This window comes from Botryllus schlosseri, chromosome 10 (genome assembly GCF_051294905.1).
Source record: "Botryllus schlosseri isolate E-star chromosome 10, Bs_hap1, whole genome shotgun sequence".
Lineage (NCBI taxonomy): Eukaryota > Metazoa > Chordata > Ascidiacea > Stolidobranchia > Styelidae > Botryllus > Botryllus schlosseri.
The window spans coordinates 6,668,238-6,684,333 of NC_137245.1; the positions used below are offsets into that span (position 1 = coordinate 6,668,238).

The 16,096-nt window shown below is 41.9% G+C and overlaps 2 long non-coding RNA genes across 2 annotated transcripts in view; one reads left to right on the plus strand and one right to left on the minus strand.

The window, feature by feature from the left end:
* Nucleotides 1-6,282, minus strand: part of LOC145449025 (uncharacterized) — a 567,369-nt gene extending 561,087 nt beyond the window's left edge. Inside the window, exon 1 of the long non-coding RNA XR_013918107.1 lies at nt 5,886-6,282. This is a non-coding gene — a long non-coding RNA (uncharacterized LOC145449025). The remainder of the gene's footprint in view (nt 1-5,885) is intronic.
* Nucleotides 1-16,096, plus strand: part of LOC145449022 (uncharacterized) — a 427,802-nt gene that overhangs the window by 379,442 nt on the left and 32,264 nt on the right. The gene's annotated exons all lie outside the window — the stretch shown is intronic.

Sequence of the window (16,096 nt, forward strand, 5' to 3'; positions counted from 1 at the left end):
AAAGTCGGCTGTTACGAATTCGAAACAAATGTACTTCGGTTATCACGACAAAGGGAATTGAGATCAACGCAGTATTTCGGAAGTGAATGTGTATCGTTTGGTATGTTCAGCAATCACTAAATGATAAAAATATGAAACTGCGCATACAACTCGGTTACGTAAACGATACAGTTACAAGTCGGATGTGATCTCGATTTACAGATGACAGCTTGATGATGTAAAGCTCAACCACTCCAGTGTGTGTGTTTATTGCAAAGTATTTGACACAAACAAAATATTGAACGAAGGCCCACCGCTTGGTTTCATTACAAGGTGAGTGAAAATTGTTTTCTGTTGGTCAGGTATGATTTGCATTTAGAAAAACGCTCTACGCCGATTAAGCGACGCTGTTTAATATCATAATCGGATGACTGAGTGAAATTTCCTTATGGTTTGATTTAGCGAGTTAATTACCGGCGATTCAATCACATACAAGTAAGATCTTTCACGGGATGAGTATTGTGACAACATATACTTTGACGAATGACAATGGGGAGAAATTTCCGATTTCTTTGGTCGTGAGCGTTCTACAAATATTTCCGGCATACATTTAGCAAGCAACCTACAATATTCTTTTGTTATGGTAATGACTTTCACAAGTTTGGTTTTATGATTACAATTACTTATTTAAATGATAATTTATGATCACTACTTTGAGTAACAATACAAACACATTTTGTAGATTTCAGTGTAGCGCCTATTGCGATTTTGTTAATGCTATGAGTTTTGTGTATTACTCAAGTCTAGTAGAATAGGATGCGTCCAGTAAAGATATTCCAAACGAAATTGTTGTGTCATCTTTAGTCTTGGTTACTGGAAACAACTACATTTGTAAAAATATTTTCTGATATCCGTAATACACAGAGTGATTTGTACCAACACGGAATATCTTTCAAACCAAGAACATTTCAGACAAGTATAGTTTTACAAATCAATATGTTGATAACCACGGTGGTGAAAAGTTTGTTGCTGTCATAATAACCTTTACCGCAACACCGGGTCTAATTAACGCGAATAATTTAATAATCAAGTCATGATCAACTATTACATATGTCAAATCCATGTGTCAATCCTTATGTTTACAGCATGATAACTTTCAATGTAATACCGATGTTCGATCGTAAGAAATGAATTCTTAACTACGTTGGTCAGACATTCAAATATCATATACTCAAAACATATGTTAATCTCAAGTCGCCGACACCGAGAAGTAATTACTTTTATCTTACAAAATATACCACATAGTAATTTTTTTGTCTTGCAGAGTAGTAACGACTTTTACAGTTGAATAAAAATACGAGTTGGTGGACTATGAATACAACCGAACTTGCTATGGATTTTGGATTGTGGTGATTACTCGCGTAGTAGTCTTGTCTACTTTTCATAAGGATACTTTTTGCTTTGGTTGGGTAAGTTACAAACGGATTGACTTGACAAGGTTTTTTGTATTTTACTCTTTTGTTTATGGGAAGATGTTAAAATGTTGAGACGTAATACTATTTCCGTTCACTCGATTACAACAAAAAAAAATAACCTGATAGTTTGTTCAAGGTTTCGACAAATAGATTGAAATATTCCGATTTAACTCATCGCGTCGCAAGTCGATCGCGGTATGCACAAGTGGTTGTCAAGTTAGAAATATTTACAACAGGTGCTATTTCATTGATTGATTCTATTGTGTGTAGTAACACATTAAAATATCGCGATAGTATTTACTGAAACTCTATTTGATAAACGGAAAACTCAGTCGTGAATAGAGTTGTAAGTTTCAAGGATTGTTTCAAAGTATGATCTTGAAATGTGACTGGATCAAAGTTGGTAGTCATGTTTGTCAAAGTCCAAATATTTCATTTTGGATTATCTGGATTTACCTTTAGTGCATCCCGCGAATGGATTCCGATGCGGTACTATAACATTTTTGATAATAATGACTCAAGGATTTTCAATCAACAATACTGGAATTTTTTGGTAATGTTAGAGTTGCCAAATGATTAGTTGCGTGTTTTTGTTAAGTGTTTGATTTCAAGTTAATAAAGACAATAACTGTGTAATGCACATACTTGTGATTCTTGATTCTTGTAGAGTTATAGTTGGTATTGATTCTATAAGTGTGAAAACAGTGGTGCGGAATGTGCGAATAATTCGATGTGGCTGAAAGTCGGCGTCAGTAATATTCGGGTTACGTTCGATTCAACAAAAACGCGTTAAGGGATTTGTCAAAGGATTAGAGTTGTACCGATTTAAAACATTCAGATACGAATCGACTTGATTTGTGTAGTGAGTTTCATTTCAAGTTGATAAACTAACACATTGATTGAATATTTTCATGGATCTTATCACGCAACTAAAGTCAGCCACTATTCTGGAGGCGTGAAACATATAGCGATCGCGGGCGAGTGACAAATTGTTGGTTTTCGAATCACCGTCTGCGACGGCTCTGTGACAAACTTATTACTGAAATATTACCTTGTGAGCTGGTATGAGGGATTGCTATATGTCTGAAGCATTATCCGGTGAGTGGTCGTTGGATTTTAAAATTATATCACACCCTTTTGAATAAGCGTTCACTTCACAAAGGATTAGGGTTAGAGCGGAAATAAGTGACAATTTGTCGCTATTCAAGTTACCGACACTGGCGGTCTGTTATTCGTTACTTAATAAATCTTACGAGTGAAATCAAGTTCCGTACCAAACTATCAAAATATTACCTTGTGAGCGATTGGTATGTATGTAACATCAAGTCACGAACGATGGTTATGTCTGGGACATTATCTTGTGAGTGATCGTAGCATTTTACAAATATTTCACACCTTTTTTGAAGTGTTAGTTTGTGTGCACGGTTATTGTTGGTGTTGGAATCGTCGTCTACGCCGGCTCTGTGACAAAATAATTACCAAAATATAATTCTGCGAGTGATGCTCACGAATATTTCACCGCGTGAGCGATCGATATGCCTGTAACACCAAGTCGCGAAAGATGGTTATGTCCGAGACATTATCTTGTCAGCGATCGCGGGGTTTTGCAAACTATTTCACACATTTTTGAAGTGTTAGTTTGTGAATGCGGTTATTGTTGAAATTCGAATCGCCGTCTACGCCGGCTCTGCGGTAAACTAATTACCAAAATATTACCTTGGAAGTGATTCCTAGATTTAGCAAACTATTTCGCACTGACTGGTCTAGTGTAATAATCGATAGTAGCACACAGCTGGACGGGAAATAATTCAGCGCGCAGGTCATTCGAAATATAGGTCGCACGCACTGCTTAATCCTCTTGCAAGCCACGTTTCCGTTTGTGCGGTTATTGTTGGTGACTCGTACATATTCAACACCGCACGAGAGATGCCTGAAAGTACGAATCACGACCGCACCCATAAGAACACATGGCGAGTCACCACAGATCCCGTAAGAATACATGGCGCATCACCGCCGCAGCCTATGCCCGAAAGTGCGAATCACGACCGCATCCATAAGAACACATGGCGCATCACCGCCGAGAGGGGGGGTCTAAAAAGGCGCATCACCACCCCCGGTTTTCAGGCGCGTCACCACCGCAGCCTATGCCCGAAAATGCGAATCACAACCGCATCCATAAGAACACATGGCGCATCACCGCCGAGAGGGGGGTCTAAAAAGGCGCATCACCACCCCCGGTTTTCAGGCGCGTCACCACCGCGGCCTATGCCCGAAAGTGCGAATCACGACCGCATCCATAAGAACACATGGCGCATCACCGCCGAGAGGGGGGTCTAAAAAGGCGCATCACCACCCCCGGTTTTCAGGCGCGTCACCATCCGCAGCCTATGCCCGAAAGTGCGAATCACGACCGCATCCATAAGAACACATGGCGCATCACCGCCGAGAGGGGGGTCTAAAAAGGCGCATCACCACCCCCGGTTTTCAGGCGCGTCACCACCCCGCCCATAAGAACCCCAGGCACACCCAGAGCGATCGTATATACTACTCTCATGAGCAGCCACGATACTGTCGCAGTGGTCCAATGGCATGTCATCCACTGGAGTCGAGGAAGCAGGGTGCCTGGAGAATGCATCAGATGCAGGAATGAGTTTGCCAGGAACATGGACGACACGGAAGCGCCATGACAATGTGCGCTGCTTCAGACGAAAAATCCTTGTGTTAGTAATTTCATCAAGGGAGCGGTCCCCAAAGATTTTTACCAAAGGTTTGTGGTCAGTGCAGATGATGAGATCGTCACATCCGAGGGTGAAGAACTTCGTATCTTCCAATGCCCATGCGATTCCAAGCGCCTCGCCCTCTATAGAACAATAACGTTGTTCGGCGAATCGGAGGAACCTTGAGCCAGCGAGAGTGATTTTCCACCCATGGACGCAACAGTCAGGGGTCAAGGAAGCGCATTTGCAGTACTTCTGTCGCAGCCAGTAGCCAATGCCAGACCTTGACCAGTCCGGGGTCAGGCACGTTCTTCTAGTGGGGTCAAAGATACGTACTCCATCTTTGATAGCGTTGATGAGCTCGAGCTTGGAGTTCGCGAATGCATCATCAAGTTCGGAAGTCCAGCAAAATGGAGTTTTCGTGCTTAGTAACGGTTTAAATCAGGGGTTCCCAACCTTTTTCGGTGTCAGGGTCAAATTTACAATTTCAGAGTACGGTCGGGGCCGCACGAATACCAGGGCAAAGAAACGAACCCAAAATAGTCATCAAAATACGAAAATTGGCATCAATCGCTTGATGCCATTAGCCATTGTTATGGTCAGTGTGTTGCTGCGCTCCCATTGCTCAGAGCGATCGACCTTTGGTGGCTATTTCGGAGTAGTTTTATTGCCCTGGCGAGATTTCAATTTGTATTTTTGGAATCAGTGCGACACTATAGCTTTCGATAAAGACCGGACCTATCAAATTATTCGGACGCTTCGGTCCTGAGCTATAGCACTACCAATTATGCTACTTTCGGGGTGGTTTAGCGAGTCAGGTTTTATCGCCTAGAAGCGCGAAGATTATCAATAATTCATGATTGAATCGGTCAATATGATCGGGAATTGCATATATATTGCCATCAATTTTTATCCTCACTCTGCTCACGTAATCAGTTTTATAGGTAGAGCCGAGGGAGGTGTGTTTGAAAAGGTATAGGGCCCCTCGATAATAATTAAACATCTTCGGGCGTATACCCGTTGGCAGGAACGAAACAGCACTTCGTCAGCCCCCCCCCCCCCCTCTCAGAAAATATAATAAACTGGGGTCTTGGGCTCCCATAGGGTGATAAACCTACCCCTATCACCTTGTTCACTTTTGCCACGAAGCTAGTTGTATACTGTTAAGTGAGCCAGCGCCAAGCGCGAAAATTTTCGATAATTCATGATAAAATCGGTCAATATGATCGGGAATTGCATATAGCCAATATTGATATCAATTTCTTGTCCTCGCTGCTCACGTATCAGATTGACCGGTAGAGATGAATGAGGTGTCTTAGAAACTGTGGAGTCCATTAGTGTGATTCCGTAACATCTTATTTCGTGACCTCCTGTCTGTTCTATAAAAAATATAGAATCGCCCAAACGTAGGCTTCTAAACAAAGAGACGCACACGATTTCAAATTGGTATTTCTTCACTGGAATACAATTTTTCCGTGCGGGATGGTATTTGTCTCGTGAGGTTCAGATTGCCAAGACAGTATTTTGTACATAAAACGAAGTTTTCGGTCAGCATAATGACAGTCCTGTTCGGTCCAGGTTTTCTCGCTGCCAATCGTTCTGACACACTTCTTGGAGTCGCATGTTACATAGGGTTACCATACGTCCTCTTTTAAGAGGATTTGTCCTCTTTTTTGACTTTTTTGAAAGTGTCCTCGGAGGACGCCCTTTTGACCTCTTTTTTGAGATTTTGTCCTCTTTTTTGAAAATTTAGGTCAGATTTAGAGCAAATTGCGAGTGATATGCCGTAAATTAGCACAGAAGTGACGCTCCGGCGGTTATTTCAGAGTGAAAAACGGTGATTTTTTTTTAGTCATCCACCTAGCAATGCGGAAAGAAAAACGGTATTTTGAGCTCTGAGCGGAAAAGATGACGGTTTTTGAGAATTCTTCTCCGGTTTGCAAGTCTCAAATTTCTGAAAAAGTGTCCTCTTTTTAGATTTACAAAATATGGTAAGCCTAATGTTACATGGCCTGAAACTTAATATGTCTTGGTGCGTAGTGGCGCTGTAATGGCCAACGTCGATATGCCCAATGCCCGATTGCGCATTTTTTCTTGGGAATGAGTATCCAAAAATCAAGATATTTGGCAGCATGAAATCACCCCTAGAGCAAAAAAATTGAAAAATATCATAAATTTTCAAACAATGCTAATTCACGAAATAATTTTGAGCCCCGTTCGAGCTCGCTCCCATTGGGGGTTTGGCGTGCGGCAGTTATGGTCCTATCTTTACCTTTATCTATAGCTAGTGCTCGTTTAACTGGAAAGCTATGGCACATTGCACTGCAACAGCAGTGACGTAACGATAGCAGTCTACTCACGACTTTCCCGCAATCCTAATTAAAAACTCCAGACTCCAAGCCAAGCAAGTGTATTTTATAAATATAAATTATATTTTTTGTCATAACTCGATTTCTTAATATTTTTTGGGGGCCGCAAGAAGGGTAGGTGGGGGCCGCGGTTGGGAATCACTGGTTTAAATGGTGCCATAATGGTAGAAAGCCGGCCATAATGGGATACCTGGTTGACCAGCCCAAACCATGCACGTATATCTGCTATTTTTGTTTGCCGTGGGAAGCACTGTATTGCTTCTAAGTATTTGGGCAGAGGGCGAACATTCTCGGCAGTAATTTCGAAGCCGGCGAACTCGATGTGTCTGCGGCAGAACTGGAACTTGGAGGCGTTTAGGATGATACCTTCTCGGCCCATTAATTCTAGATAGTCAATCATTCTCCACCAGTGCGTGGCAAGGTCATCGTCCCAGAGGACCGTGTCGTCCACGCACTTCGTTTTGCGTGGTGTGTCGGCAATGATGCTGTCGTAGCGGTAAGCGTACCCGTCGCCACTGGCCAGGTATCCCTGCGGGGCCACTCTATACCGATATCTCCCGAACTCAGTGATGAATGTCAGAAGGTGTCCATCCTCTTCACGCACGGGCACGGAATGATAACCATTCCAGGCATCTGTGACAGACCTGTAAGTGTTTGGAGGTATCGAGCGTGCTTGTTTGAAAGGAGGCACAACATGGTGTGTTTCTCGAGAGCAGAAGCGGTTCAGCGATTGGAATTCAACAACTCTCCTCGGGCTGCCATCTGCCTTGCGGACCCATATGGCCCTGTGACACCAGGTCGTCGGGGTGTTCGGCTCCACTTTTTCAATCACCCCTAATTTTACGTCTGCCTCCAACTGCTTCTCAATTTCCTCTTTCCAATGAAGTGGAATGGGAGCCGGTGTGTGGACTGCAGTCGGTGTCGCTGACGGATCGATATGAATGGAAATAGGCGGCCCAGTCATGGTTGGTAGTGGGCTGTGTTTGCACTTGTTGAATGTGGATGATGCATACCTCTCAAGTAACCACTGCTTCATTTTATCAACATTCTCCGCACACGGCTGGAATGGCAGCTGCTGGGGGCGTGGAGGAGGCGTGGACCTCCGTGGGCAGCTACATGTTTGATGCGGGTTACCCTCAAGGGTTGACTCTCGTGTCGCGTGGAGTGCCGCTGCCCCAATTTGAGGAAAATCGGGCCCAATGATGCCCAACTTCTGCATGGCATCTCGACTAAGGTAGAAGAGTTTCGTAGAATCCGTAATGTATACCATCTCAGCGGTTTTTATGACATCACCAGAAACTGCTGCACCCGAAAGTCGCAGAGACACAGCGCCCAAGATGTGGATACACTCATCATTAGCTGCAACCATGCATTTCTTCACCGGGATGAGATGCTGGTCTTAGAAGCCGCATGCTCGAAACAGTTTCAATCCCATCAAGGATGATTGTGCACCAGTGTCCGATATCGCCTTTATCTTCTTGGGCGATATTTTGGGACGCTGGATATTGAACTGCGGGCATAATCGGCTTGCCGGGTGGAGACCAAAAGATCAATGGTCGGTTGTGCCTTGCAGTCTTTCAGCAACCAACCGTATGTGCCATCGAAAATGTGGTGGTCCAATATGACTTCCGAAGCATGAGACTCGACAGTGTTATTGGTACGGTTCGATACTGAAGCGATATTGATACCAGAAGCAGAGCCAGTACTAGGCGTCTCCGATTGTTTGCTTTTTCTCCAGCAGGCTAGACATTGTTGAAACTCGCGCAACCTCGGCTTACCAAACTTCCCATGCAAGAATTTATACTTCTTCATGACATTGCCACATTTGCTACATTTGACGACTTGGGAGAGATCGGGCGAAGGCGTGCCAGTTGACCTGCTGGCTGCGACACTAGAGTCATGCTGATTTCTCATCTGGGAGGAGGTGGCACGGAGCGCCAGTTCCTTGTTTTCAATAATCTGGACCGTTTCGTCTAGCGATTTTGCATCGAGATTTGCAACACCAAGGACTTGCCGCTGAACCTCATCATCAGCCAGGCCAGCGATGACAATATGCTTGACAATTCTATCAGAAAAGTCGTTGACTTGGGTGCAGTCATGCTTGGTACAAGTCATTTGGAACGAGCAAATTCTTGCGGACGATTTAACTTCGGCCAGAAATGCACTAAAGGATTGCCCTTGATCCTGCTGGGCCGAAAATAGAGCAACGGTGCGCATGCTTGTGGCGATTTTGACAACTGCTAGAGATTCGACAGCTTTCAGCATATCACCTTCACTGACCTGATTGAAGTCACCGACTTGTTTGAAGAGGTCGTTCGATAAAGTTATCTCGCAGCATTGCCAAAGGTGGCTCTTGATTAGCTTGTCGGGTATCTCGGTCCCTTTTTTAAAATCGTCCCATTTTCTGAGGAATATTTGCCATTCCTCGGCAGTGGAGCCACGCGAAATGACGGGTCGTTCCATGACAGGGGGTCTCGAACGTGAGACATGAGGACCTGTTGTGTGGATTGTAGCATGGATAGAGAGCTGTGTGGCGGCGCCGGCCGTATCTTCGGATTCAGTCTCATAATTGCAGTCTTGGATTGGGCAAGAAAGCTTCGGCATGGTTAATCCGTATTAAGTTTGATCATGTGCAACTTTGCATTTATTCATAGGTTAAATACCGTAATAAATGATCAAACTGAAATACAAAAGAACAGTTGCATCGACTAGCCTAATCCCTATTGCTCCAACAACTCACAAGACGTGGGTGCTAATACATGCAACATACATGCACGCACGTCGCACAATCACAACAACAAGAAGATGAGATCGCTCATGCGTTTAGGGAAACTATTAGAGAGAGAGATAGTAGTAAGAGATAATCACACACATATCAGCGTCGGGAGTTAATGAGAGGTTGACTTTATAGCTGAAACAAAATGGAGCTATCCTTACACTGTCCGAATATGATATCCATTGGAATTCTGATTCGCACTTTCAGTGGACTATCCCGAATATCGGTGTGTAAACGTGCGATTTTCTTTCTTGTCGTTACACTAACACTGTTGCCCTACCTCGCCCAGACATTGCTTCATTGATCATTTGCTACCATCGTTTAATTTTTCTTCTAGTTTATTTTTTTAACTACTGTAACCTTTTTTACAGCCAGACTGCTTAGAGTCAAGTGTACCTGTTTAATGCTGGTGTGATCAGACTAGATGACCTTCACGGTCTTATCGATCATTCCTATCTAATACCGAATACTGTGCAAGCATATTTTCTGTACCACCATCACTGCCGTGTGTTATGTATTTTGGTTGGATGAAAATAAAGACTCTCTCTCTCTCTCTTTCGAACTGTACTCTTGAAATATTTTGAAAGGATGAAATATGTGCCCTTATCAGCAAGAACTTGAGTGGTTGACTTTTTAGCTGATACAACATGAAAATATCCGCACACTGTCAGATTATGATATCCATTGATTTTTTTGTGACTCGACTTGACTTGAGTCATTTTCTTGAAATGGGAAAATGACTCGACTCGACTCGAGTCAATATTTGTATTGACTCGACTTGTACTCGAGTCATTACGCATGACTCGGCCCAAGTCATTGACTCGGCTTATTTTATATGACTCGAAGACGAAGAAATTTGCGAATCGTAATGGCTAGATCATCGCATCTGACGAATTCTGCCGACAACGCTATTTGTCACCACTGCTTTCGTTGCACTCGTCTGACATCAGTTAGGCCGCCGTTAAAACAACAGACAATGATACATATAGTAGCAATGCATTGTACAAAATCATTCAGTGATGAATAGGTAATAAATCCTCCGCAATCAAAGTACTCAAGACTTTTCAATTATATAAGCAAACAATCGAAGCAACGTTCAATTAGAGCCAATGCAATGACTCAGATGGTCAAGTACTTGGAAGAGACCGATAAGCTCATGTGTAGATTTGAAGGCGATGATTATTTGCATCCTTGGGCGACTAGAAAGAATGAGTATCCAATGCTCTTCAGTGAGGTTCAAATATGCTTGTCAATTCCTGCATCTAGTGCACCAGTGGAAAGTGTATTCAGTAGATGTGGATTTATTCTAAGGCCATGCCGCTTTAATATATCTGAGGATCTCCTTTCCACTTTGGTATTTTTGAAGTGTAACTCATCATTGATTTGATCTTCCGTCTGTGAAAACACACAATACCCTCCGTCCAATTGACGTTTTTTTAGGTATGTGCAGTTGTGCATTGTGCACGGGAGTAATAATGAATGGCTAATGTTGTGTCATGTTTGTACAATAAGGCTGTTCAAAAATAACTTATTTTTTATTTTACTTGATGGCTACTTGATAAAATTGTTATGTTGCATTAAAAGAACACTGAATCTGGTTAAATTTTAAAAAGTAGAATCAATGATATGAGAAGAGAAAATTGTGGATTTGAAAATAATGGAGTATTTTTAGTGAGAAATTCTTTCGTATAATATAATTACATGCTAGTGGTAAGCCGATTATTTTTTCATATCCAAAATATCCCACTCTAATAACTTCGCTTCTTCCAATTGGAATTGAGCCAAATTTGCTATGAATCATATTTTGACACAATCTAACAATATCATGAGGTAGCCAGTAAAATTCGAAAATCTATATTCGTAATTAATCCAAAATTTTCTCTCATAGCATTACTGTCTACCGCAGTGGGTCCCAACCTTTTTATCCCAATTCCCCACTTCCGAATTATTCAGAGCCTTCATTCCCCACCTAAAATCTCTATATCCATATCCACCCATTAAAAAGCTACCTCCAACGGCTCCAACAACATTTTGCAAGACTTTGCTTAGTAAGTAGTATGCCTACGTGCTATTTGAGATTGTTAAGACCCCCGGAATTGATCAGCACACAATAAAATCTACACAACAGTAGGGTTACCATCAGTGTTGGGATGACTCGAGTCAGACTCGAGTCACTTTGCTAAAATGACTTGACTTGACTTGACTCGGCGTATCAGAAATGTGGATTGACTCGTGACTCGGAGCAAAATTCAGGAGTCAATTTCAAGTCATCAAGTAATCGGTGTCGATAAAAATCACTATATCTTGCATATGTTCGGGAAACGCTGGTGTAACCCGTGAGAGCGACCAATCATTCAATGATCGTGCGTTTTACTGAGCCTCCATTGTTCTCTCACAAATTTAAAGTAATTTAATAGCCAAATGTATATTTCTGTTCCCTGTTCTTGCCTAACCAAACCTCTGGTTCTATAGATATTGAATTCGAATGTAGTTTATATAGTCCTCAACTATTGGCGCAGGCTCGAATTGTGTCATATCAATTTTGAATGGGTATGTATTGAATCTCATCAATCCGTTTTCTCTATTCTCTATTTTGGCTGGTAACTATAAACTGAGGCTATATGCATTACCACTTAGTTCTACGTATATGTGCGCGATACATCGCCTTCTTGAGTGTATATCTAGCTCTATATTCGTTCATCGTTTCAAAATCAATGACTGATCAGTTTGTATTTCAGACAGCTAACAAATTGCAATGACGTCAGCATGCCTCATACTTCGAAAAGTAATTTGACTTGAACTGTGACTTGACTTGTGACTTGACTTGACTTGACTAGACTTGACTCGAGTCATCTTCAAAAATCGAGTGACTTATTGACTTGACTCGAGTCAAAATATGCAATGACTCGAGATGACTCGTGAGGCGTGACTCGAAGGTAGTGACTTGATCCCAACACTGGTCACCATATACCTCCTCTTTTTTCAGGTTTCTGAAAATGTCCTCCGATGACGCCTAAATGTTCTCCTTTTTGGACATTCGTCCTCCTTTACAGCTTTTAGAGGTAAGACAGTGGGTAGATTCGAGTGAAAATTGGCATAAATGACGCTAAATAGGAAATTCGTGGTTCGAACGAAAGTGACGACCTTATTCACCATTTTTTCCGAATTTTAGTCCGGTATTCCAAGTCTGAAAATTTTGAAAAAGTGTCCTCCTTTCCCGATTCCAAAATATGGTAACCCAACACAGCAGTGAACTGGTAACCGTGAGCGCACCTCCGTAATTATATGTATCTACCCCGGCGCACAGCCAACAGAAAAATAGGAGGGGTTTGAAAATTTTCCAATTTTTGCGGGGTGTAGCATCAATTTACATACGTAAATGCCGAATAATACATGGGTCAGATAAACTTCCTGGTGTAGACGAACTCATGCATGCGATATATATTATAAGCCGCCCGAAACCACACTTTCGGACCCTACTAAAAGCACTTGAAATACCATAAATATCTAATTTCATTTGTAACGAGTCCGGATGTGCTATCAATTATCGAGTCCACGATCTGCGTTGAATACATGTTCAGCAATGAGCTTTTATCGCAACGATTCATTTTTTGTCTCTATGTTTCGTGACCGATGATGGTGTACAAATGAATAAAAACATTTGCTGGAGATAGAGAGAGATAGAGAGATGGTATTCTTTATTGCATGCACCACCGAGATGCTTTGACGACGGAGTTGCGATACGACCGTGAGGTCTCCAGGTCTGCCGCCATTTTTCTCCTCCATGCTCATCCTCCATGCTATCCGTGATTGCTGAGCGCCTAGCAGGATAGCTGTGGATACCAATTTTCGAGTCTCCCAGTATGACCCGGCCGTGGGTCGAACCCACTCACTAACTACCGATCGAGAATCCGGACGCATCACCATTAAACTGTCTCACTAGAGATCGCATGTCGTAATAGAGGCGATTCTAACTAATTGGAGGCACTGATAATATGAATCGCCGATGAATTGCAAATGAGCTAAGAAATATTCGAGCTACGATCGGCATTTCAAAACGTCATTTGATAAAGGAGAATATTATTGTAAAGAATTTTGCAAAAGTGAGTTATTTCCCCACCAGAAAGCCCGAAATTCCCACCAGTGGGGAATTCCCCACCATTTGGGAACCACTGGTCTAACGGTTGGAATTGAGCCAAATTTGAGTTTTTTAGGCAATCTAACAATTTTAAGAAGTAGCCGGAAAATTGGAAAAAATGTTTGTTAACAACCCCAATTATTTCTCCAGTGCTGTAACTGCGATGTAGTCTGTCATGCAATCGGGAAAATCTTTAGTGCTATCAAAAGGTATCTGTTTTTTTTTTGTCACCGCACATAGCTACATGCACGCTTTTACAGCATGCTAGCTTGGTGAAAATACCCCTACATAAACATGCATCTGTTGATTCTCTATCACCTTATTTGTAGACGTGAATTCGTAGGTTCTCTGTCAGATAGTATGTAGACTTGAATTCGTTGGTTCTCAATCAGCTATTTGTGAGATGCCGTCGCGATGTGCTCGTAATAAAAACGGAATACTTGTATTTGTGATGTATCAAACTGATAAGATATATATTTGATTTTAAGTTCTAAGATTAGTAAAGTTATCATATTGGCGGCCTGTCTCGTCTAACTGTAGCATTGGTAAATGAGGCCAGGAACTGTCCGGAATCTACCTAAATAAACATGTGCCAAGACTCTGGTAGGGACAAAATAAGCATGTTTGGCAAGCAAGGAATTCGATATCACCCAAAAGCAGGATTGAAAACATGGGATGAACATGACTTCAATACTGTGACTTGGACTCGGACTCGAGTCATAACGCTATGACCAGGGATATCTAGAAACTTCTAGATATCCCTGACTATGACTCGGACTTGACCCTTTTTAAACAGTGACTTGGACTTGGACTCGAGTCGGTGATGAATTGAAAATGACTCGACTTGACTCGAGTCAAAACCACAAAAGTACGATTGACTCGTGACTCGGAACCATGTGACTTGGTTACAATCCTGGTACTACCGCATATGCAATATATATGAGCAATGTGCATATTCAAGAGAGAGATTTTGCATTGGAGGATTGTGGAGTTATATTGCTGGAAAAATAACCTGGGTATTTGAGGCAGCAGCACATACAAATGCAAGTTGATGCTCATGCTCAGGTTATAAAGCGTGATGCAAATAGCGAAAAGTTATGAAGGTTATACATAAAATACCATAGACGTACACACTATACAATGACGAAGGTTACAAAATCATTTCCTAACCTTTCAATGAATAAGACGCCATAGAATGTTGCTCGCAAATGCATAAATCATCTATTTTGTACAATCCTTCCAGCTATCAATCTTAACGAGTACTCCTTGTTAATTTTCAAGGTTTACAGGCAATTCATGGGGAACACTTCACAACGTGTAGTTTATATCAAAGAAGTTCCAAGACGTTTACCAGGTATATTTTGAATAAATGGGCATTGGTAGACGCTTTCGGACACCCCGGTGTGAAAGATTCAACTATTGAGAGGAGTACGACATATCACGCCAGGTCGATGTGAACAATACCAACTATGGAGTGATTATCCTTAATGTCATTCTAGTGCAGTGGTTCTCAACCGGGGGTCCGCGAAGCAATTTCAGGGGGTCCGCGAGACCTCTAAATTTTTTAAATGGTTGATAACCTGATTTTTATTTTATTTTTCAATTTGAGAAAGCATGAGGCAGTTTCGCACCACAACTGCTAAAACCTCATGACTCATATCATCGTATTAATCGTCTGACATGGACTATGGTAGTGTGGAAACTCATTTTCATTGCCAATTTTCCAATAACCTGCTCATCAAACATATTGCTCTTTAGAGACGTTTTGTAGGGGTTTGTGGATAAAATAAAAATATGGAGATAGTAGCGTCAATCAGGGTGACTTCGTAATGTCTACAAATCCTTCTCGATTTGAAGTTGTCAGTCTCATCAAGTTAGTGAACAGTCGTTTGAAATAAAAAAATCAGAAGTATTTCCATAATTTGTCTCAATGCAGGGAACAGCTTCTTGGAGTTACAGAGCTTTAATATAAAATTGAATAGTATATTCATATTGAAATGAACCCGAATATTTTCGGCTGACACTCGTCATTAATCGGACAATGATATACCTGCTCTCAAAGCTCGGCTATCACATGTGGCGCATTCTTATTGCGGATGCCCTATCGACAAGGCTGATTTTTTGATGTACAAGGAGTGTTTCGTTGCTATCAAAGCATTACGCTCCAACCCTGAAATTCATATCACGAGTTATATTGGTATGCAGCCTTGTCTTGTTAATGTTCAATTGTTCATGGTCGAAAATGTTTGCTCGTAAATATATATTTAACCCGAACAGAACAAGTCGTTTCATGACAGTCTCTGGTTGGAAAACTTGGATCCATGCTCTGGAGCATAATATTTGTCTATACTTTTAGATTAGGATTTCACTTTGACGGTAGAATCTCTCTGCGGGTCGATCAAAATGCCGTCACGGGCCGCGGTCCTTATGTTGCCCGTCCCTGAGCTAGATGCTGGACGTGATATGTTCATTAAATATGTGTTTCTTCATTTTGGTGCCATAAATGTTGCGATCACACCAAAAGTATCGTCGGAAGCGTTATACGTAAATATTGCATTAGCTTCCATCTATCTTTGCGGAAATGGTTTTCGGCACTCCTCGTTCATATCAAAACGAAGACGCGGATTTTCAAGACACGACCA